Genomic DNA, 24,914 nt, shown 5'->3' with positions numbered 1-24,914 from the left:
GTATCAGGTAGGTAGTCTAGAGCAAAGGCAGTATCAAGAATTAAGACACTTGATTTCCCCTTACACCCATCAGAATGGCTAAGATAAAAAACTCAATAATAACACATGTTGGAGAGGATGTAGAAAAGGAGAGACCCTTCTCCATTGCTGGTGGAAATGTAAACTTGTACAACCATTTTGGAAGTCAATGTGGCACTTTCTAAGACAACTAGGAATAGTGCTACCTCAAGATCCAGCTATACCACTCCTAGGCATATATCCAAAATATTCTCAAGTATACAGCAAGGACATTTGCTCAACCATGTTTGTAGCAGCTTTATTTGTAGTAGCCAGAAGCTGGAAACAACCCAGATGCCCCTCAACTGAAGAATGGATACAGACATTACGGCACATTTACACAATGGAATACTACCCAGCAATTAAAAACAAGGAAAGCCTGAAATGTGCAGGCAAATGGTGGGATCTAGAAAAGATCATCCTGAATGAGGTATCCCAGAAGCAGAAAGACACATATGGTATATACTCCCTTATAAGTGGATATTAGACATACAATATAGGATAAACATACTAAAATCTGTACACCTAAAGAAGCTAAGCAAGAAGGAGGAGCCTGGGTAAGTTGCCCAATCCTCATTCAGAAAGGTAAATGGAATAGACATCAGAGAGGGAGAAAACAGGGAACAGGACAGGAACCTACCACAGATGGCCTCTGAAAGACTCTACCCTGCAGGGTATTGAAGCAGATGTTGAGACTCATAGTCAAATGTTGGGCAGAGTGCAGGCAATTTTATGAAAGAAGAGGGAGATAGAAAGACCTGGAGGGAACAGGAGCTCCATAAGGAGAGCAACAGAACCAAAATATCTGGGCCCAGGAGTCTTTTCTGAGACTTATATTCCAACTAAGGACCATGCACGAAGAGGACATAGACCCCCTGCACAGATGAAGCTCATGGTAGCTCAGTGTCCAAGTGGGTTCCCTAGTAATGGGAACAGGGACTGTCTCTGACATGAACTCAGTGGCTGGCTCTTTGATCACCTTCCCCTGAGGATGGGCCACCCTTACCAGGCCACACAGGAAGACAATGCAGCCAGTCCTGATGAGACTGATAGGCTAGGGTCAGATAGAAGACCTTCCCTATCAGTGGACTTAGGGAGGGGAATGGGAGGAGAAGAAGAAGGAAGGAGGGTGCTATAGCTGAGATAAAAAGTGAATAAATTGTAACAAATAAATAAATAGATAAAATGAAGACACTTATCATACTACCTAGAAAATAAAAAAAAAGTAAAAAAAAACACAGTAATTTTGAATTGTGAGGCATGATAAATAAAGCTTTAAAATGTAAAGCAAAAATTGAAAGTAAAATAAGAAAGATGTAAGTCCATAATCATAATAGATTTAATACACTTATATGAAGTAATAAATATGATGCACTTCTACACTTATGTGAAGTAAAAAAGAAAAAAAGTTTATTTTACTGATGAATCTTAGCATGATTATTAGATGAACACACTAAAGAACTGTTTAGGTATATGTGAGATATTTCAATAGTTTGACCATATATTAGAAAACAAAAGCATCTCCATATATATTGAAGAGATATAATTATATACAATTTTAGATCACATTAGAAACAAAGAGAAATGAAAATAACCAACAAAAGATTATTAGAAATATTAGAAGCTTTCCTAATCTAACAATTATAAAGCACACTTTCAATTAACTCAAGCTAAACAAATGGAGAGAACATTCAAATTCACTTACAAAGGGGAAACAACGCAAACAATCCATTCAAAGTGTGCGGTGCATTGCTAGCCATGTCCTAACTGGATTTGTGGTTATATATCCTTATGTGTTAACCAGGAAGGCTGAGAAGTGTTGGAGCATTCAGCCTTAGCAACAAAGAGAAAACCACAACAAATAAAAGGGATTGAATGCAATAGGGAGGAATGAAATACACGAACAAATCAGAAAGTATTACTACAATGCCAATTTTGCTGTTCATCATTACCAACAAAAGAGAGAAAATTCTCACAAGGTTAACCAGGAAAGTAAATTGGAAACTATGGGATCTCAGAAAACAACAGCATAAAGGTACAAATCATGTTAAAAACTGAAAAATTAGACAAAATGACTTCCTAGAAAATTATAACTTACCAAAATTGATTTGAGAAGGAATTTTCTACCTCCATGGACTATTACATAGTAAATAAACTGAACAAGTTTATAGGGTAGTTTCCTAGCTTGGTCATACTGTGCTCATATGCTGATGTTTATAAAGCAATGTCACCACCATAATGGCTTTACCTTGGGACACTACTATATTTCCTTCAATTACACAAGCAAGTTCACACTTGAAGCCTGACTTTATTCTAAGTATTTATAATAAAAAGTAGAATCAGCCTTGTCTCATGCCTCAGAAAGGTTCACAGTTTAGTAGGAAGATAAATTCGTAAACGGAGGTAAAGACTTTTGTACCACAGGTCATTGTGGAGACAATGAAAATGGATATAGCCATCTTGGGTTCGTCTGTTTACCCACGACAGAGACTGAATTCAGGATCTTCCATATATGAGAAAAGGGCATTATCACCAACGTTATTTTATTTTTGGAAAAGGGTCATGCTAAGTTGATCAGGCTGGCCTTGAACTTGTCACATAGGTCAGGCAGGATGGAATTTGGAAACTTTGGTCATTCAGCCTCCCAAGCAACTGGGATTACAGACTTGTAATTCTGTGCATAAGTAATATAGTGACTTTTGATCTTCCAAAATTCAATGCAGTATTGAAAGTGAAAACGTCACATTTTGCCTACGTTTATTATTGAGTTATTATTTTGAAATAATTTGGAGCTCAGAATCTGGGACAGCAATACGCAAATCAAATAAAACCAAACCAAAACAAAAGTAATCAGCCCTTTCAATCCAACCCCACCTTATCAGCAGGAAAAGTGTCCCTGATTTGGTACCTATAGGCAGCAGATCAAAAGGAAGAATTTCTTTATACCTGGGCCATCTCAGCAATGCATCTCCGAGCCTGGAAGGAGGAAATGATTTGTCAACAAGTAGTCAGAAAACAGAACTTTATTGTCTCACTTTGTCTCCGTAGGCAGTTTTGTTCTGGCCCTGGCTTTCCAAGGCCTTCACAGTTTAGTTCGTTCCTAGCCCAAGATGTTTTTGGGAGACTTGAAAACATGTTCCTTTCATTGAATGTTACTCACAGTCAAATAAACACCAAACTATATTTCTCTCTCATTGCACTGATTTTTAAAATAACTTTCCTAGCTGGGCATGGTGTTGCACATTTTTAATTTAAAAGCAGAGGCAGGCAGATCACTGTGAGTTTGAGGGCATCCTGGTCTACAAAGTGATTGTGGGACAGTCAAGGCTACACAGAGGAACCCTGTCTCAAACAAACAAACAAACAAATATATATGTCAACATATATATATATATATATATATATATATATATACACACACACACACACACACACACACAGTGTGCATGTGTATACTTGCAAAAGTCTGGATTCAGTTTGATGTGTAAACATACCTTCTAAGAAAAATGTGACAAACAAAAGTGTTGGTCTTAAAGCTGTGTTATCCAGCTACCTGAGGTCCAGGGGAAATGACCCAGAGACTCTCTACTACATTTTCCTCTCCATCACAGGCCCTCTTGGGCCTCTGAATAAAGCAAGCTGCCCCTTTTCCATCTCACCCTGGCTTCCTTGGCTGTCGATTTGGGCTGTAGATAACGTCAACTTTGAGCCGGACTGAAGGAAACCTGTATTTCGACCGTACCTTTTCTCATTGCAGGCATTCTAAACCCTGTTATTTGAAAAGAAAATGAATACTATTATAGTAGGGTTGATGGTAGAGATTTTTGTCTGAGGAATATTTTACAGCCCCAAGTGAGCATTTTATGGAGTGCCAGAGAAGAACTATCTAGATTATCTAGCTGATAGTTGGTCAAACTGAAGTTTAGGAGTAAGTTTCAGCTCTCAAGCCTTACTCTTTCTCTCTCTCTCAATTCATTGACACATTTATTTATTGACTGATTAGCTATATTATCCCAATAGTATTCTCCTATGTGACTTTAGATTTTTCTCTCCATTTAAGTACCTTAAATTATCTTTGCTACAGTTTAATTATGAAATGGTCCTAAGAGAATTTTATATGTCAAAAGTTTTGTTTCCAGCTGGTGGTGCTATTAAGGGTTGACTGAGTCATGGGAACTCTAACCACATAACTATTTGATCCACTGAAGAACTCTTACTGACTCAAGTATGAGGAGATGGAATCTACATAGGAAAAGGCCACTGTGGGCCTGCCTTGAAGGTCTTGTCTCGTGTCTTGTAATATCAAGCCATTATCTCTGCCCCTATATGTCTCTGCCTCCTGTCATCTAAGAGACGAGCATCTTTGCTTCATTACACACGCCTCACCATGATATTATGCTTCCTCGTGCATGGGTCCAGACACCAGTGTGTCAAGTGACAATGGGCCACTGAAGCCATAAACCAATATAATGCCTTTGAACTTTGGGTTGTTTTTACCAGATGTTTAGTCACAGTGATACAAAAGGTGGATAAAATAAGGTTACTTTGCCAAGAGAGAGCACCAGCTACCCAGTTGCACATAGAAAAGGATCATAACTACCTCCATTAATGCATCTACCAATCATTTGACTTTTAAAATCAGCAAAACCAATTCTTAGACTATTAAGGAATTTGAACTGCGTTTTCAACTTGAGTCACATAAGAAGGCCATCCAGACAACATTTACTGTTCAGACAAATCATATCAGGATTTGGGGTGGGGAGAATAGAGACTAGGAACGGCCATTCTTAAGGCTTCTGAGAAATACTGGTACACACCCCAATTTGCAAACTACTCTTCCAGGAAATGCTTCTTAAATTTTAGTACCTGGGCATCTTGGATGTCTGAAATTTCAGTTCAGCAATTGCATTTCTATAGTATTCAAAAGTGAAGTTAGACTGCTTGTCCATACCTTCACCATGAACGGCAAGGTTACAGTAGAAGCTAAGTGAGTCTTTGGCCTCTCCAGTGCTCCTGAATGTAAGATTTTGTACCACGAGTGTCTAGTACCTAAAGATGGGACCTGATCGGTGGTGGACATGGGTGTAGGCACTGAGCTTCCTGATTCTTGAATTTCATGAGATCCGAGAGCTCCTAGAGTTCCAGACAGGTTAAGGGAGAAGTGACAGGGGAAAGTGACTTCCTTGACTTCCAATAACCGGAATAAAAGATTGCGGTGCCCTTCTATATACCATCCCCACCAAAGAAAGTAGGATCAAAGCTCTTCAAGAAGTGGCTATGGGCACTTTAAATACTTTAAGACATGAAGATGATCCCCTAATTTCTCACTGAGAAACAAAGGCTGTGATGCAGGCTGTATTCTAGGGATTGACGAGCTCACCATAGCAGGGATGGCTTCCTCCTTGGAGAGCAGGGAGAGAGACTGTGGGTAGATCACAATCCAGGAGAACAAGAGGGCAGAACAACAACAATTCGGGTGAGCAATGACGGCCTCCCCTTGAGCACCCCAACATCCCAGCCCATCTTTCCAGGAAAGCACAAATGAATAAGTGAAAACAAAACGCTTCTTTATGCCATTTGTAGAAATGAACGAATCCTTGTATCATTGTAGATTGTAGAATGAATCATTGTAGAAATGAAATGGAATGAATGCCTAACAACCTCACAGGAGACACTTGTTTTGTGTATTTTCTAACCTGCTACTTCTAGTAGAACTCAGAAGGAAGAAATTAATTCCTTCTTTCCGTGCTTTCAAATGTGTTCTCTCAGGCAGTAATCAGATAAGATGGACAAACAACTGGTAGGAATATCTCAGAACATGCTCAGATCTGAATTCACATGTTATTTTTGATGCCTCTGGTCTTTGCTCCCTGTGTGGCCTTGGGGAAATTCCTAACTCTCTTGAAGTCTACGATTTTTTTTTTCTTAAGTAAACTGAGTTTTATGAGGATTAAAGATTTATTCAGAATTCCAGGTTCCTATTAAGAGTTTAATCAGTCATAGCTATTAGTATGTTAAAAATTGATTATGCTTCCTTACACCTGTTTTCAGATGTTTTTTAAATTAATTAATCTCAGACATAAAAGGATGCTAAAAATCTCCTACGAGAAGGGAGCAGTTTGAAAGGTTCCTGGGCTCCTTAAGACTGCGGAAAATCAGTTACACATTGCAAAACATGTTGATTACTTAACGCTCAGGGAATGAAAGGCATGTGGCCACTCTTTAGAAAATGTTTTTTTTTTTTTCCTTCATTCCTTTGTGGGTTCTGGATGAGGATCACAGGTCTACAGAAAGCCCAGCAGTGTGACCAGGGACTAGTCCACTTTGTAGGCTCTGAATAGATGGGTGCAAAGGAGAAGTATCTTAAGGAGAGAAGAGTGAGGTCTCCAAGGAAACCAGAGCATGCAAGCCCTTCCTCTGTATTTCTCCAGGGTGGGAGGGACCAGGCTACTTCTCCTCTGTAGGTCTCACTGGTAGAGGCTGCATTTGAGGTCCTTGGGGTCTTCTGTAATGGGATTCTCAACAGATGAGCTGCACAGTGTAATTATGTATATGAATTTGTTTCTTCCTGGTCTCTGGCTGAATATTTCATTCTTCAGAAAGTGTAAAGCTTGGTGGCCTTGGTGTTTATCCCTCCTCCTGGGAGCTTACTTCTTCAGCCTGAAAAAAATCTCACAATTAAGACAAGAAGGGCTTTGATCATTCAGTTTCAACTTCGAACTGTGGCTTATTTTAAACCTGCTATATCGTTAATTTGCAGATCGGATTTAACATCTTATGTGTTTAACACATGCTACTTTCTGAAAAGAAAATTTAAAGCATTGTCTTCCATAAAAAATTAGTTTCAGAGCTAACATTTGGTTTCTTTATAAGCCTTAAATTCAGACCTAGCCATTCTCCAAATAAAATACTTTTACTTGAAGAAGTGAAGGATAAGAGGATAAGAGTACCTTAGCTGCCTTTCTGTTGCTGTGACAAACATGATCAAGGCAATGTATAGAAAAAGGGATCGTAGTCCATTGTGGCAGGGAAGTACACCAACATGAGACAGGCATGGTACCAGGAGGTACCAAAAAAGCTCAGAACTCACATTCTCAACTGCAAGCATCAAGCAGAGAGCTCCCAGAAAGTGGAGTGGGGCTACAAACACTCAAAGCCCACTCCTAGTAACATTCTTGCTCTGGCAAGGCTTCACCTCCCAAGGGTTCCACAACCTTCCCAAACAGCACCACCAACTGGGACAAAAATGTCCAAATATAGTAACCTATGGGGCATTTTTTATTCAAACCACCAGAAGGGATGAGAAGAGAGCATTTGAAAGCAAGTCTTCTATGCTTGTGTAGGTAATCATATATCAAATGGCTAAAATTTTCTATATAGACAGAAACTGGCTTTGATGGGACACTGTGCTGGACACAGTTTAATGAGAAGTTACTATTTAATTGGTGTGTATAAGGAATTGCTAAATGAAGATATTGTAATTAATTCTTCCAACTACTGTATATAATTCAGTGAAGGTGGTATTACTGACTCATGGAAAGACAATGACTATGTCACATGTCTAAACTATTTTGTTAAGTGTACCTTTATGCTTATTTTTCTAAATATGCACAAAGGTATTTTCTGAGATTTACAGTTACAAAAATCTTGAGGGTCACAATTCAACAAGACTCATGGGTAGAGGACAGTCATGAAGCCTGACCATATTTATTCAGTGATTCCAGCCAAATCATAGAAGTCTTCTCTATCCTCTATACTTTTCTCTATCATCCTTTGTTGAAGTACCTCTTGTATTACCAACTCTCTTACTGATATTCTACATGTTCTTATAAATCCTTGGAACACACATCAGAGAGAAGCAGGGGAAGCCATCATTAAGCTTCATTGATGCTGTGATGACTAACTACCCCAACTGCCTTAATTTAAACATGTGGAAAATAATTTGCCATTGAAGAAAAGGAGTCACCAAGCACATTTTTCTTATCATAAAGTAAATGCAACAGTATATTGAATTATTTTAGGTAACAACATTCTAGGGAGGATAACAAGATGGCCTTCCATTATAGCAATATGTCAGAACTATGTGTCTTTGAGAGAAGTCCCACTTCAGCCATACATATATTTTTTCTCTTGTGAATGCGCCATGTAAATGTAATGAGAATCCTTTTGTTTCATAGTAGAATACACAATGACTGGCACCTGTCTGAAGAGGAAGAAGGTCAAGGGATAATAAGGATGGCGCAGGACTGTACATGAACAACATACATTATATGCATTATGAAAATGCCATAAAGAAACTCATTACAATATATATAATCAAAGTATATGAAGAAAGAAGATAGTCAATATATACCACTAGCAAAATGCAAATTAAAGCAACAAGGAACTACTTTATGTCTACCAGAGAAAGGAATAGATTGACACAAGGACAATTTGGTAAGGGAACTAATATTTAGTGGACTTTGTATTGTAATGGATGTTTTGGTAAAGTCCTTCTATGTGTACTGATTACAGGATTTTTTTAGATCTTCGTACTTTCTACATATTTATAAATAGCACAACAATAAACCTACTTCTAAGTTTCAACTTTCTCATCTTTATAATAGAAATTGTAGCATTTAATTCAGGTGCCATTAAAACTATGAACATATAAGATGAAAAATGCCAAAAAAAAAAAAAAGAAAAATGCCTGATACAATTTCTAATTCAAGGAAGGCATTGGTGGTGGGCAGTTCTATGTATTGTTCATATATAAAACAGATACTATTACGTTTAGTACATTGGTACCATTGCTAATCTTTACAAAAGCTGTTTCCACATAACACTCGAGTGTGAAAGCCTCATTGAAAAAGATAAACAAACAATGGAGAGAGATTTTAACTTAAACATACTAGGAGGAAGTAATTGGTTAAATGTGGGACTCTAGCAGTGTTTTCAAAGCAAAGACTCATGACCAAAGCTTTGGCAGAGTACAGGGAATCATAAGAAAGAAGGGGAGTTAGTCTGATGAGGAAAGGATAGGAGCTCCACAAGGACCAAATATATCTGGGCACAGGGTCTTTTCTGAGACTGACATGCAACCAAGGACCATGTATGAATGTAACCTAGAACCTCTGCTCAGATGTAGCCTGTGGTAGCTCAGTAACCAATTGGTTTCCCATAGTGAGGGGAACAAGGAATATTTCTAACAGGAACTCAATGACTGGCTCTTTGGCCTCCCCACCCCCAAGGGAGGAGCAGTCCTGTTAGGCCACAGAGGAGAGCTTTGCAGCCAGTCCTGAAGATACCTGATAAAACAGGATCAGATGAATGGGGAGGAGGTCCCCCCCATCAGTGGACTTGGAAAGGGGCACGGTGGAGATGAGGGAGGGAGGGAGGGATTGGGAGGGAATGAGGGATTGGGACACGGCTGGGATACAGAGTTAATAAAATGTAACTGATAAGAAAAAAACAAAATTCAAAAAAAAATGTGGGATTCAGGCTAATGTAACCATAAACATGTTCTCTTTACCCAAAGAACAACATAGAAAGAGGTGTGTGTGCATTAGATAAGAGAATCATAACGAAACCAAAACAGGTGATTTTACTTAGTTATTGACTGAAACAAACACAGATATTAAAGCAATTACAGCACTATGATTAGAAGGTACTAAATCATTTGTAAGAAGATACCATTTTTGTTGTGGTTGATTTATTATGCGGTATTTGAAGAAAAAGCTGACATGCTTTGTAAAATTTTCTTTGGATTCCAGTGGTTCATAAGGACTTAAGCTCTGTATTTATGTGTTTAAAAAGTAGCAAAATTAAGATGTCATAAAGAAAAGAAAATGTGAGATGTTTTAACTACATCGGTACTTACAGGAAACTTTTGGCTAGGGTTGGGAAAGTCATAAACAGAAGCAAGCACAGATCATCCCAGAAGAAAAGATCTCAGTTCAAGTCTCTAGGATTTCTACCAATGAAGAGTAAGCAAATATCTATGAATCAGATGGCACAAAACATCTAGGAAAATAATCCATTGCAAAGTTGTTGTTATTCTGCAGGAAAGGTTACCCAGGATGCAACAGAGAGGGACAGGGATAAACATTGAAGGAAAGTAGAGATGTGAAAGGTATGTAAGATATACATTGTATATAATTGGAGCACCAAAAGGAAACAAAAGAGTAGAAAGGAAATACTTTTAAAGAAAAATGACTGTGTTTTCTAGAAGGAGTGGAAGAAGAAAGTCTCTAATTGAGAAGCATAAAATTTGTCAGAAAACATAATACAAAAAAAAAAAAAAAAAGAAACTCAGCCTTTCCCCTTCCCCCTCTCCCAACCCTGGGCCACAAGTACATGAAAATATAGAGGGTGGACAATGGGAGGCCACCTTAAAGCAGGGGAGAAAAAAGAGCAACCACCTGGGAAGAAGAGGAGACGGGCTGGGAAGAAAAGCGATGGAACTAGACGCTGGTGAAAAAGTGACGTTAAAAGGCTGAGAGAAGAAACTTGAACCTGGACACAAGTGTCCAATGATTGAATATCGGATAAAGACAATTCTGGAAAAACAAATGCTTTGTTCACTATGATTTCAGGAGCAGTGCAGTACAGCAGCTCCTCCAGTCGTGTAGAAAACAAAATGACTTTAGAGCGAAAGTACAAAAGATAAGGAACTCAAGGGAAATGTAGTGAATGATACACATGTAAACGGACAGAACTACTTCCTGTGTGGAGGGAGAGTGAAGCATTATTCTGGGAATCATAAAAAGCAAAGTAAAGTAGCAAACAGTAAACACGCATGAACTGAGGTAGCCATGATCGAATTAAGGTACCACGGTGGGCATGGAGGAACTTTCCTGTAATCCCAAGGCAGGCAGATCAGAAGTAAAGCCAAATTGAGCTACAGAGTAGAGCAAGTTTGAAGTCAGCCTGGGCTACATGAAATCCATCTCAATACAAACAAATAAGTAAATAAGCAAAACACAAAAATTAAAACAACTAGCATAATCCCAAATTCTCCTCTTTCGTGGAAATTAAGTATTAATTCTATACTGTGCTCCACTGGCATGATAAAAGGAAACTACTTAAGAATCAATAAAGATTTTATGTGCTCCAAAGCTATGGTGTGTGTGGAATGTGGAATAGATGAAGCAGTATCAGTCAACTCACCAATTAAAAAAAAAAAAAAAGGAGGAGTGGGAGGAGTCAATGCTGGACAAAGCACCAAAACAAAGGGTAAAATAAATTCATTCCCAAATGTCTGCAACCTACTAAGATAAACACTGATGAAGAATGTTCAAATCCCATTGCATACAGGAACTCCACAAGGAGAGCAACAGATCCAAAAAGTTTGGGCACAGGGGTCTTTTTGGAGACTGATACTCCAGCCAAGGACTGCTCATGGAGATGGCCTGGAACCCCTGCACAGAGGTAGCCCATGGGTTCCATAGTAATGGGGACAGGGACTGTCTCTGACAGGAATTGATTGGCTTGCTCTTTGATCACCTCCCCCTGAGTGGGGAGCAGCTTTACCAGGTCACAGAGGAAGACAATGCAGTTAGTCCTGATGAGACCTGATAGACTAAGATCAGAGGGAAGGAGAGGAAGACCTCCTTTATCAGTGGACTAGGGAGGGGCACAGGTGGGGAAGAGGGAGGCGAGAGTGGGATTGGGATGGGAAGGGAGAGGATACTACAGGGAGGATACAAAGTGAATAAACTGTAATTAATAAAAATAAAAAAATCTCAAAACAAAAAAAGTTGGTGTATAATATTGTCTAATCTCAAAAAGAAACAAGGAAATTGTAAGTTAATTTGAAACAAATATTCCTTCACACGTTTAAGATTAAACACAGAATATTTTTAAACTCCTCATGGGGCTAGAAGAGGTAACAAAAAATTTAAAACACAACTATTAAGCAATGTGTAATTGCAAGGGCTGGTGAGATGACTCAGTGGGCAAAGGTAATTGCGGAAGAGCCTGAACCTGAGTTCTGTCCCTGGGACCACGGTGCAGGAGAGGACTGACATTTCTAAGTGTTCACACATGCTGTCCCCAGCCCTGGCTAACCAAATGAGCGAGCAATGCCAAAAATCTATATACAAAATATCGTAGATTGTAGCTGATGTGATTTAGTTATACAATCCCACTGTCCCGAGTTCTCTCCCCACATGCCACATAAAGATGGAAGAGAGAAGTAATTCCGTGAAGCTGTTCTTTAACTTCCATGTGTGTAGCGCATGCCATATGTACCCACAAAACACACACACACACACACACACACACACACACACACACACAATCTTAAAAAGAAAGATGGCTTACAATGAACAAGCCAAATATCCAACTCAGGAGAATCATTAGGAAGTGGTAGAGATAGAGAATGATCACACATAGCCAAAGTGAAGAGAAAGTAAGATGATGTTAGGACTTGCAAAGATCAATGGAATGGTTACAGCAGTCAGAGCTGATCAAGGAAATTGAATAGTAAACACCACTGTGACTGAAAACCTGGACATAAACATCGGCAAAGCTACAGATCAGTGTGTACAACTTCATGATATGCACAGTGACCTCACGGAGCAGACTTAGCTACTACTTCTCATTTTCAGAGAGCAAAGCTAAAGGCCATCATGAAACTCTGCACAGGGTGAGTAACAGAGTCTTGAAGGGTACAAGTTCCCACCTTTTACATGTAAAACTTCCAAACAACTTCCAAAACCGTTTGTTAAAGCATTTATACTGGGATTAAAACAAACTGTAAAGAGAATTACAAAACTTCTGCAAATATTTAATTTGACATGGAGAGAGAGAAAGGGTTGTATAGTTTGGAAAATTATTAGTGGGTATCTGCCAAATTTCATCTTCCAGACCTTAAAAATATATTTTTCTCTCTGTGTGTTTATAATGTGTGTTAATATTTGGAGTGTAAGCATGCACATCATGTTGCTAGTGTGGAGGTCAAAGGAGAATCTCTGTGGCTGTCCTCATCTTCTACTTTTGTTGAGATAATCTGTCCTTTGTTGTTCACCACTGTGCGCCCCAGGCTGCACGGCTCACCCGCTTCTAGGGATCGTCTGTCTCGGCCTCCCAGCCTGTCATGGAAGCGGTATAATAGACATGTGTTATTGCCCCCTTACCTATGGAGGCTTGCAGGATTTCTACTGAAAAGTCCTTATACCAGCATGGTGAGTGCTTCATGCACGAAACATCTCTCTAGCTCAAAATCTTCTCAGATTCGACATTCCAATCCCTTTAAAGTCATTCTCTGCCAAGTCCTCAGAGGTAGCCACCTACAAACCCAGGAGTTGAACACTTGTTTCTAGTTCTTAGTGTCCTACAGGACACATTGCTTAATTCAAAATTCCTTAATTCAGCTGCCATGTACATGTGGCCTCACTTAGAGATGCCAAAAGTCATATCAGACAGAGGGAACTTAACAGAATGACCATAAAAATCTCAGGCATATTGCTTATGGCCATGCCTGTGGGAGGTACATTTGTCCTCTGAAGATTTATAAATACACAGAAGGGAAAATTGAAATGTCTCTAATACTTAATAACCATGTCTTGGGCAATGCTTTATCAGTTGATTCTTAGGAAGGGAGCTATTCAGTGGCTATGCAGACCTCAACATCAACAGCTCAGGGATCTTCTCTGAGAGCTAGCTGTGAGTTACCAGATTTTCAAGAGGTCCTGGTCAAGTCAAACCACTCACACCTCCTTTAATTTTCATCACCTCCCTTCTTGGCTCAGGAAGGAAACCCTATCGCTTTCTTGTGCAGCAAACTACTACCTATTTTGATGGGATAGAAAACAATAATTTGGAGGTAACATACCTTACCTTAAGAATCCTAAACAGGAGAGCTAAATGTATGGTTTGATTCTGCCTTGAAAGATCTTGCTCAGAAGACTGTGTCATTTGTGTCACAGAATGCCACTTGAAGATGAGACCTCTGCTCCTCCTTAACATTCCCTCATTTCTTTCTCCATACTCCCCAGGCTGGCCCTGATCAAGGAAACACCCAGTCCTAACATTAAATGTGTTCCCAGTCATCAGCGCTTTCCATTAGTTTTTTCTTCTTTCCACACCCATGTCCCAAAGTCATCTTGTTCAACCTCAGAAACCTGTAGTAAACCATCTTCTCTACCTCTATCTCTCATATCTAGGGTCTAGGCACAGTACTAGTACTTGGCACTCCATACATACACAGGAAGTATTTGTGCAATAAATGACCAGACACTTAACTCCTTCAAGGCAGGGACTATAGTTTTTATGTATACTAAGTTATTAGTTGGTATTTAATATGTTATTAAAATTAATCCACTGAAATAGAATGAATATACTAGGCTGGGGTTAACACTATTGGTTTGGCTAGTTCTATTTTATTATTAGCAGTTCGAATGACTTCCAGCTTTGACTTCTGGCATACAATTCCAAGCTATCTAAGGATGTTTAAAGAAACTAGAACTGGAGATTATTTTGCACATGTCAAAAAGACTAACAAATAACTTTTACTCATGTGAAGGTTAATTAAAATGACAAATTACTTTGCTTTTGGCTAGAACATACGGAATTAACACACAATAACCTATTCATTATGCCTTATAATGTGATTGGCTGATATATGTCTTTGATTAATGAAAATAATGGCACAAATTAGTTTCCACTAAATAAATTCAGGTGATCCAATACATTCAATCTTCATAAGGATGGTTTCCGTAGAGTGATACACCTTCAAAGGCATCTCTCACCTTGTATCTTTTAGTAAGGAAGCAGGTTTTGAAAGTGTAGGTGAGAGGTCCAGGCCATCTCAACCTGACTGGTGCGCATAATTGACCTTGGACACCTAGAACTGCCTTTTGGTGTTTTCCCTTTCCCTTTAGAATGAGGGAAGCAATTCTAATTAAAAACTCTGGGAGGCAAGTTTTCTTTGCCTCCTCCATTTTTGATAGCTAATGAGGCCCAGGGAGGGTAGGTGACCTTCCAGCAATTGCAGACCACACAGCCATAACTGGAACACTCCTCTATCAGTCCCAAGCCAGCCACTTAGCTCACATGGATAGTATTTCCTCCTGATGTAATGAGGAGGAAGAAGTCCACAATGATTGTTTAACTATTTGTTCAACAAATATTTACAGTGCAAAAACCTACCGTCTGCCATTTGGGCTACAAGGAATACTGCTGGAACAATGGTACATAAAAGAGGGTGAAGATGTGAAAATGACACCAGGGAATCTAAAACTGGTTTCTTTTCCTGATGACACAAAATTGCCCTCTTCCAAAACTTGCAACGGTTTTCCATAAAGAAAGTGAGTACAAATACTTTCAGTTTGGGTATTTGTAAGCATTCCATAGCAGGGCCCACATACCCAGCCATTATGATTTCTGTAGGCCTTTTCAAGCTCTACCCACGAGTGATTTGTGACTTCTTTTCAACACAGCACCCACATCCTTGTCTCTGTCCATGTTCAATCAGGCTCTATCTCCCTCTCTACTAATTCTTTGAGTGAAATGCTTTTCATGTACTTTTTGAGCTACTCCTTTTAGACTGTATGCTAGATAACTAGGCAGTCAAATCCAAGCCTGAATCTAATACTAGATCAGATTCCATGGTGCAGAGCCAAGGCTTCCTCGTCTGTCCACCACTGTAAACACACAACCCTGCTGGCCACTGTAAAGCGTATGTGTTGACTCTGGCTGTGTGCCAGACATTGCTTTCAAGGAAATAGCCTTTAGTTTCTTGTAGCAAACCACAGAGAGGGTTTCATAGGTGCTTACATACACAGATAAGACCAGAAACTCAGTGGCAGTTGGTATTAAAATATGCTATGTGTAAGTTCAAGTGTCAGGTATCATCCCTGCCCAATGGGAAGACGTGAAGAGTGAATCTTCAGAAATGACACTCATATGCATCTCACTTAAATTTTTTTTTAAGAAAGTAAGGAATGTCCGAGTGTTCTTTAGAAGTTGAGCTCAAAAGAGAGGAAACATGGAAACTTCAAATAAGATAGTGAATTAGACAGATGTTATGTGAGAACATGCCCACTTGAGTATCTCTTCTGGAGAAACAACATGAAAGCACAAATGTTTCCTCTGACCTCCTCTCTATCACTGCAATAAGTTCTGAGATGTCCTGGATGGTGACAGGACTCTCAGGATAGCTGTAATTTCCAGAGGTTGGCAATAGGACAAGGGGACTTTGATAGACTCCCAACTTAACTCATTTATCTGATTAGCTCATTTCCTTATTCTTATGATGATGGGGAAACAGACCAGCACCGCCGAAGGGCACTTAGTGTCTACCAGGAATGCGCAATACCATCCAACACTAAAGAGACTTCCTGTGTGGCTACTACGTGCTTGGTGTAAGAATAACAGATTATTGTGTCTTAGCTATAGACTCATGTAAGTGATTACACAGAAATTATTTAACTTCAATACCAGATTTGGAAACAAAACTTCACATTTTCTGAACGATTTGTCTGTAGTCACACAGCTCATCTAAGGGACACTGAGTTGCAGGACACTCAGGACACTGGATTCCTGCTTTCCTGTCACTCACCTTTGGTGACATCATTGCTGTGGAATGTCAGAGTTTGGGAGTGCATGCGTTTTCTAAATTTTAATCACAGCAAAGGACATGTGCTCCCATTGTCATGGCTTAGTCCAGGCTCTCGCTAATGAACAAAATGTTATTTTTTCCTCCACTATGTTTCATTTCAGAACTATCACACTCCCAACTTCTACTTTATTGGTTTAGAGTAAATTATTCAGCTCTTCATTACCATACTATGAATGTTTAATTTTTGCCCTGATATTGTCACAGAGAAAATGTGCCCTCACATCAGTGGGTTCTGCCTCTGAGATGTGGTTCCACATGTGACTTTCACAGAGGCCCTGAGAACACATATCCTTTGCCTGAAGGACCCCCAAAGCCACACACTTACCTCCTTTCCTAAGAGCCAGTGATTAAATATGGCAGTTGTGACATTCTGGCACATTTCAGGGAGGAATTTTCTCAAAATAATTTCCAGAGAAACAAGAAGTCATTTCAAAAGCTTAGAAGTTGTTTTCATGAGGAATGAATACAGCAGAATTAAGTGTGTTTTTCGTTAAGGTAAAAGGATAGAGGAGAAGTCTGACTGCAGAGAAAATACTCTCTACTCTGCTGGGCCCGTGATAACACGTATCCAGTTCAGTTTTACAACTCCCAGCCCACACTCTTCCCATGAGAATTCAAGGATCATCCTAGGGCCTCCTTTATTAAACTCCTCTTTCTTGCTCTGCCTTCATTTTTTTTTTGTGTCTTCCTCCACTATATCTCCCTACCAACAGTTTTCTAGGTTTTTCTCTCATCTGCCTCTGTTTTTTTCTTTGTGGGAGGTTATTTTCCATCTCCCAAACCAACCTCCATGTGACTACCTAATCTACTTCCTGAATCTGAATTCTCTGTTTGAAATCCTTCTACAAGGCTTGGGATTTAGCCCAATCTGCACAGTATTTGCCTACTAGGGCTTGAAGACCTAGATTTAATTCCTAGTTTTAAAGAGAAAGAGAGAGAGAGAAAAAGAAGGGGAAAGAAAGGGAGAGAGAGAGAACAAAGATCCTTCTTTCCTTTTTACTGGAAGTTTGGGCAGTACCTGCTCAGTATGTTCATGGATGGGCTTGTGATGACAATGGAGAAAGACACAAAATTCAGGTGTTGCTTGAGCTAGCCTATCCTAAGTAAAGTGTTTCTCTGTGTCCTATTATTTGACCTTAAAAACTGTCAAGAATTTGCATCCCAACAACTCTGTTTTAAAATACAAAAACCATAACTTTTGGCATCATCTGCTGATTTCCCAGAGTAAATTGGAACCAAAGAAGATAGACCAAATTTAAGTTTGGGTTTGGAAATCTTTGGCAAATACTACTTCGTATTCTCAGGCATAACTATGTTGGTTTTTAAAAGCACCCTGAAGTTTTTCATATGTGATACAATCTGAAGAAAATAGCCATTCACATAGACCACATGTTATGCAAGGTTACAGTCTTTTCCTAAAGTACTTCCTAAGCACCCTAAGATGCTGGGTGTTTTAGACTTAATTTACAGATAAAGAATTGGAATCTTAGCCATACCATGCACTTTGTCCAGGGAAAGCACAGGAGAGACACATAGCACATGGATTATAGCAGTTATGAGCAAGTTTGATATTTATTTTATAGGTGCTTTTTCTCTTTCCAACTTCTGCACAATGACCAAGAATTGTTTTTTTGAACAGAACTAATATAAACTATATGAACAGATTAAATGAGACAATCCTTTGGAGAATCCTCAGTGTGATGCTTGCTACATCAATTTTATCCTCATCCTTTATTCATCTTTGCACCCATCACAGTGTGAAGCACCCACACTTCTAATAAAGAGCCAATAAAACCAGGCTCTACTTGCTGGCTTAACAATTCAACAAAAGATAATTTTAATGTTATTTTTCTCCAGCAATAAATATACAACTATACATTACATGCATGTGTTGGTATAATGTTCTTTTGGAATGTATACACCTTACCCTTGTTCATTCAAATGCTGATTTCTCTCCCCCACTCTCTGGTTTCAAATCGAACATTGCATTGTGATACTTATTCTAAGCATCACCTGTCTAACTTTGTGTAAACTTGCCAAAATAAAGCAACTAGCCACAATGTTGAGCAATGGGAGGAGCCAGAGGACAGGAAAAGAGTGGGAGGCAAAAGGGCAGGCTCAGAGCTAGGAGAGCAGGGCTGGAGAACAGATCTTGGAATGAGGTGGAGAATGAACCTAAGATTTCACAAAAAGCAAGTATAATGGGTAAAATCTAAATGTTAGGAAACTCTGAGGGCTTGGAGGTTTAAGAGGGAGTAGTTACTGCCCAGCATTGTGTTCTAGGTTAATTAAATAAATCCCCGTTTCTGTGTGGTGTTTTGGGTATACAGCTGTTTAGGACTAACAGCAGCTTTAATGAAAGATAAACCAGTAGTAAAGATTAATCGTCACCTACAACATGCATGTAAGGCAGCCTGCTTAAAATCATTCTCATTAAACTGATTCTGAGACTTCTGTTAGTCAGGGAAGATGGGATGTCTCATGTTTCCTAAGGTTGTCCTATGCCGAGGATGCTCTGGTTTGTGCTTTAAAGACATCGTGGCTTTTGGTCAGTTTATGAGATGGGCGTTACTAGTACTCCATGAACAGAAAGCTCAGTAGCATGCCCCAGGTTACTAGAATCCTAGGTGGAAGAAATGGAATTGGTAGCCTGTATGATCTGACTCCTAGCTCCTTAAGCCCTTCTGCTGAACTTTATGGCTCAGCTATATTCCCATCCCGCATGCAAGCACTTCCAATTTTAAACATGCTCTAAGCCACTGAGTGCCTACTATGTGTTGGACAATTCTTTCATTCTATAATAATGTCTACTTTATTGGCTCTTTTTACATATGAGAAAATCAAGCCTTCAGAGGAGACCAGTACCACATCCTAAGGGGCAGGGATGAGGTTTAAAACCAATTCTGACACAAGGGCCTCCTGGATTTTCTTGCTGTGTGCTGACTCTGTTTGGGTTAGGACCATGAAGACCCGGGACCAAAACAGACAACAGAGCCTTAAACACAATTATAATAGAATGCCAAGCTATATAAAACGCTAGAGTCGCCTTTAGCAAAAGTCAGCTTTCATTTCATGTGGAAAGCCCTTCAGAGCCACTAAAAGAAGAGCAGATCCTGCTCAAAGGCACTTCATTTGTCTTCAGTCTCCATGGTTCTTGTCTGATGCAGAGGTTTATGGATGCCTGGCCCACCTCAGGCTTTGCTGTCCACTGAGCATGCCTGTTTCACTACAGTAGGCAAATGGACTTTGCAGAAGGACAGGCACCAATGCCTGCCCCACTATTGCTATGCAACAGATCTCTGCTCAGGCAAATGGACCTGCATTTCAACTACAATTTATAGACTGAAGTCCTGCTAGGTTGAAACAGAAGATAAATATACCTTTAGGAATTTATTTGTTGGATACTAGATTACTGGATGTGTATGCTTGTGGTCATTTCTAAGTGCATGAGTCCATGCCATGCCTCCAAGGAAAGTGAAGGATGCTGGGTGAGAGTGAGGGAGAAAAGGGAGGAATTCAGAAGTGAACAGCATTCTAGTGACTGCGAGGCTTTTCATCTCCCTGTCCATTGTTCCTGTTGCATAGCTCTTTCCTCTCAGTTGCAACATTCCTTCCTAGAGGAGGCTCCTTAAGACTCAGGAAGTAAGTCAACGTTGTAAGATTCAGGAGGTACACAAACTCACAGAGGTCAGGAAGTTTCTGAAACTTGAAGACTCACCAGACCCTGTCCCAAGGTTGTATGTACAGTAATAGTGGCCTGGGAGAGGAGAGTGTCTGACCTGCTCATCTCTCTATAAGCTGAGAAGAGAGATCCGGGGATGCAGTGTTTGTGAATCATCACTCATACTGAGATGGGCTTTCGGGTGATGCAGTTTCCTTTCAGACACCCACACTCCTGCCAGTAACCCTGATAAGCCCATTGATTCACCAAGCTAGATTTCAGTGGAATCATGTTCTCAATGTGTCATTTGTGCCCGACAGATGTTTACACATGTCACACAACAGCTGGGTTCAAAAACACATAAGCTGTATTGGCTCAATTTCACCCACTCAATTCTGAGTCCAACTGGGCCATAAATAAGGCCCTAGGAGCTAGTGCATGGGGGGGGGGTGAACAGACCAGATCTGGATTTTCTAGGTTACTCAAGGAGAAGAAGACCTTACAGAATTCTTCTGCTCTAGGTTCCTTGCTGAGAAAACAGTTCCACCCGGAGTAAAGATGTACCCTGATAATGAGTTAGTGTTGTCTTTGGAACAAGTGATTAAATAAAATTAAATCATCCCAAGCCAGGCTGACAATTTACCCAAGAGTGGGTAGCTCACTTGTCCATAGGTGTCTCTTCTTCCTCACAAGCTCTCCAGTATCCCACAAGATCTGGATAGCTCTCAACTGAGTAGGATTTCCTACATCTTTTGGGGTAATCTTTAAAATTTTTAAAATTATATTTATCCATCCATCCATCTATCTATCTACCCATACGTCTGTCTTGTCTATCTACCTATCTATTGTATGTGCATACATATACATGTGCTATGACATGGATGTACAGGTCAGAGGTCAAGTGTGGGAGTTGGTCCTCTCCTTCTACCACGTGAGTCCCAAAGATCAATCCCAGGCTGTCTGTCTTGGCCACAAATGCCCCCTCCCTCCAAGCCATCTCACCAGCCCTGGACATTCTTATATGTCTGTTAATTTGGCTATTACAGCCTTGTTATTCTGTCTTCTCTCATGCATTGTCATAAATTGCATGCATAAAAATACCTTCCAGACAAGAGTATTTGAGATTCTATGGAGGAAAATTGTGTTTCCACAACTGCTGATCATGTATGTGTATGTTCACTTGAAGGCTCATGTGGCATAGAGCCAAGAATTTTCTTGGCTCTAGGCTACCTGGATTTGTGTCTTAGCTCCACCAATGATGGCATGGCTATGTGGCTGAGAATTTTTATTTAACCTCTTTTTTTAAAATTTTTGTCTTTTTTTTCTCTAAATTAAGTCATTTATTTACTTTACAACCTGACAGCTTTCCTTCTCTCCTCTCCTCCCAGTCCCCCCTTCTCACCTCCCTTTCCTTACACCAACCCCTGCTCCCCTTCTCTTCAGAAAAGGAAAGGTCTCCCATGGATATGAACCACCCTTGGCATATCCAGCTACAGGAAGACTAGATACATCTCTTTCTATTGAGGCTAGACAAAGCAACCCAGTTAGGGGAAAGGGAGGCAGGCAATGTAGGTAGAGACAGCCCTTGCTCCCACTTTAGGAGTCCCACATGAAGAGCCAGATGCATAACTGTTCCATATGAAAAGAGGGTCTAGGTCTGTCCCATGCATGCTCTTCGGTTGGTGGTTCAGTTTCTGTGAGCCCCTAGGGGCCCAGGTTAGTTTATTTTTGTGGTGTCCTTGACCCCTCTCACTCCTTCAATTCTTTCATCTTCTTAAGAATTATCCAAGCTGTAGGTTTGGCTATAGGTTTCTGCATCAGTTTCCATTAGTTGCTGGGTGAAGCCTTTATGATGACATTTATGCTAGGCTTATATCTTCAAGGATAGCAGAATATCATCAACAGTGTTAGGGGTGGGCTTCCAGTAATGCCATGGGTCTCAACCTGGGCCAGTCATTGGTTGGCCATTTCCTCAATTTCTGCTCCATTTTTTTATACCTGTACATCGTGTAGGCAGGACAAACTGTAGGTAGAACGTTTAACGGCTGGGTTGGTGTTCTAATCCTTCCATTGGAACTCTTGCTTGGTTACAGGAGATGGCCTGTTTAGGTTCATTTTCTCGCACTGCTCAGAGTCTTAGCTAGGGTCACCCTCATAAATTCCTGGTACCCTCCATTGTCCTAGAATTTTAGCTCATCCTAGAGATGCCCCCTCAATCCATTCACTTCTCCCAGTTCTCTCTTACTCCATCCTCACCCTTCTGTTTCAATCCATACTCCCTTACCCACCCAGTACCCTCTCTCCATCATTCTCAATGTATAATGTGTTTCCCCTTCTCAGTGAGTTCACGAATTCCTCCTTGGGCTCTCCTTGTTGCTTATCTTCTTTGGGTCTGTGGAGTGTAGTATGTTTATCCTATACTTTAAGGATAATAATCACTTATAAGTGAGTACATACCATGCCTGTCTTTCTGGGTTACCTCACTGGGTTACTTCATATGAAAAAGAGATCATAGAAACCACTTACTTATCAGTGGTTTGGCATAGGGAATATGTGTGTGTGTGTGTGTGTTCATTTACAAATAATTAAGGCAGGTTGCATATTAAAGTGAATTACACATGTGCACGCAGCTAAGTCTAGAGTTTGTGTTCATGTTCAAACCCCATGGCCCAATTTTTTCATCCCCAAACTGCAACTATCCTGTAGGATGTAGTTCTCTGGAAGCTGGTATGACTCTTCCCACTTTCTGGCCAGGGTACAGGACACCTCTGGGACCATTCTTCTCTCTATATCTGTCTTAATATCTGTTATTTATGGGAACTCTTCCCTGAGTCCAGCCTTTCTGCTCTTCCTGCCATACCAGTGTAGTGTATGACTACGTTCATGTCTCAGTTTCTTTTTCAGCAGTTCAGAACTTCATTGTGACTGACGGAACTGAACTATCTCAAAAACTTGATCACTGCAAGCCATCGCTGTACTTAGGAAATGAGCCCCATGAGTAAATGGTATATAGATTGTCATAAGTAACACAGAGAGCCAGACTACCCTACAACAAACGTTAGAGTGTGTCACCCTTCTCCCTTCTGTCTCACTGAACCCAAAGAGACAGTAACTTCAAGGCAGCTGACTAGTGTCTTCTATCTTTGAGAACTGCTGTGATCTATTTGTTTATTCAACAGCCAAGCCAGTGTAGGGTGAACAGAGCATCCATCACTCTATAGCTTGAAAAGCCACAAAGGATAAGAAACACAGCAAACAAATGTCCACCTGAACACAAGAACTAATTCATTGTGTCATGGAAGAAATGTGTAATACAGAGGAGTGTGTGTGGGTGAGGAGAGGAGGAGAGAGGGTGTGAGTGAGAGAGAGAAAGAGGGAGAAAGAGAGAGAGAAAGAATGGTTGAGTGCCTGAGCTGTGAATAATTCCTGGTGGTAAATAATTCTGAACATGAATCCTAATTTTATGCTATGTATGTATTGAATTATGTTTTAAAAAGAAACCCTCGTTTTTGAAAATTCCAACCTATACTATACTGAAATATAACTTTGTAGAAATAATATTTTAAAGAGGTGATTAAATAAAATAAAATTTATATATCTATACGGTGAGCCTGAACTTATTATAACTGATGTTTTTACAAGAAAAACAGAGACTGCACTCATGTGCATCCACAGTGATAGAGCTACGTGAATACATAGCAAGAAGCAGGTGTCTGCGGACCAAGGAAGGAAGATGAAACCCAAGCTACCATCACCTTGGGCTAGAGCTTTTGTCCTCTACCCGATGAGAGACTCAAGGTGGTCCCTAACATACAGACTTTCCTCTATATAAAAATATAGGTTACATTTTAGTGATTAAAATTTTCAATTAGTGCTAATATTGATTAGAAAAATGATAACATACGTTACTATATACCAAAAAAAAGTTTATATAGTCCTGTTTTTGTTTTGTTTTGCTTTGTTTTTCCTGTAGAAGTTATAAGAACCCTAACTTCTATTTGTCCTGGATTATATTTGGAAAGAAAATGTATGTGCAAATAGCCTAGGAGGAAAGCTAGCATCTCCCTGTGAAGCAAAGGGCAGGCATATTTGCTGTCGTTCGTGAATGATGTAGGCACCCAAAGCTTAGGGCTTCTCTCTTATAACACAAGCCACTATGAGTGGCTCATCTGTGTCACTCTCATGAATCTTTGGAGCAAGGGGAACCCTTATGCACAGACTCCTTGCTGTGAAGAGAGTAATAATGCCTTAGTCTGTGACCCAGGAGACTAATGGTTTATGTTAGTATCCACAGTTTGGTAAGGTGACTTGCTAGTTAGCAAGTATGGTAACAATTTTAACAACACGCTGATTTTCATGTCAGCTGTGTGAATTTTTTTCCATAACTCTGTTATGATTTCATCATGGCCATAAAACAGGTCACGTGTTGGGAGCCTCCACTGCTTACACAGTGGCATTCTGGTTCTTCCTGAGTAATAAGAACAATCTTGGAGCAACAATCCATGCCAATGACAAGCATCCTCCAGCCAATAAGCCCCTCCATACAATGTCCTGACTCTACATTGCCTTTCATGTAAGACACAATAATTGAGA

This window comes from Psammomys obesus, unplaced genomic scaffold (genome assembly GCF_907164565.1).
Source record: "Psammomys obesus unplaced genomic scaffold, mPsaObe1.curated_primary_1811, whole genome shotgun sequence".
NCBI lineage: Eukaryota > Metazoa > Chordata > Mammalia > Rodentia > Muridae > Psammomys > Psammomys obesus.
The sequence above is the reverse complement of the archived record's forward strand: the minus strand, read 5'-3'. Positions refer to the sequence as shown.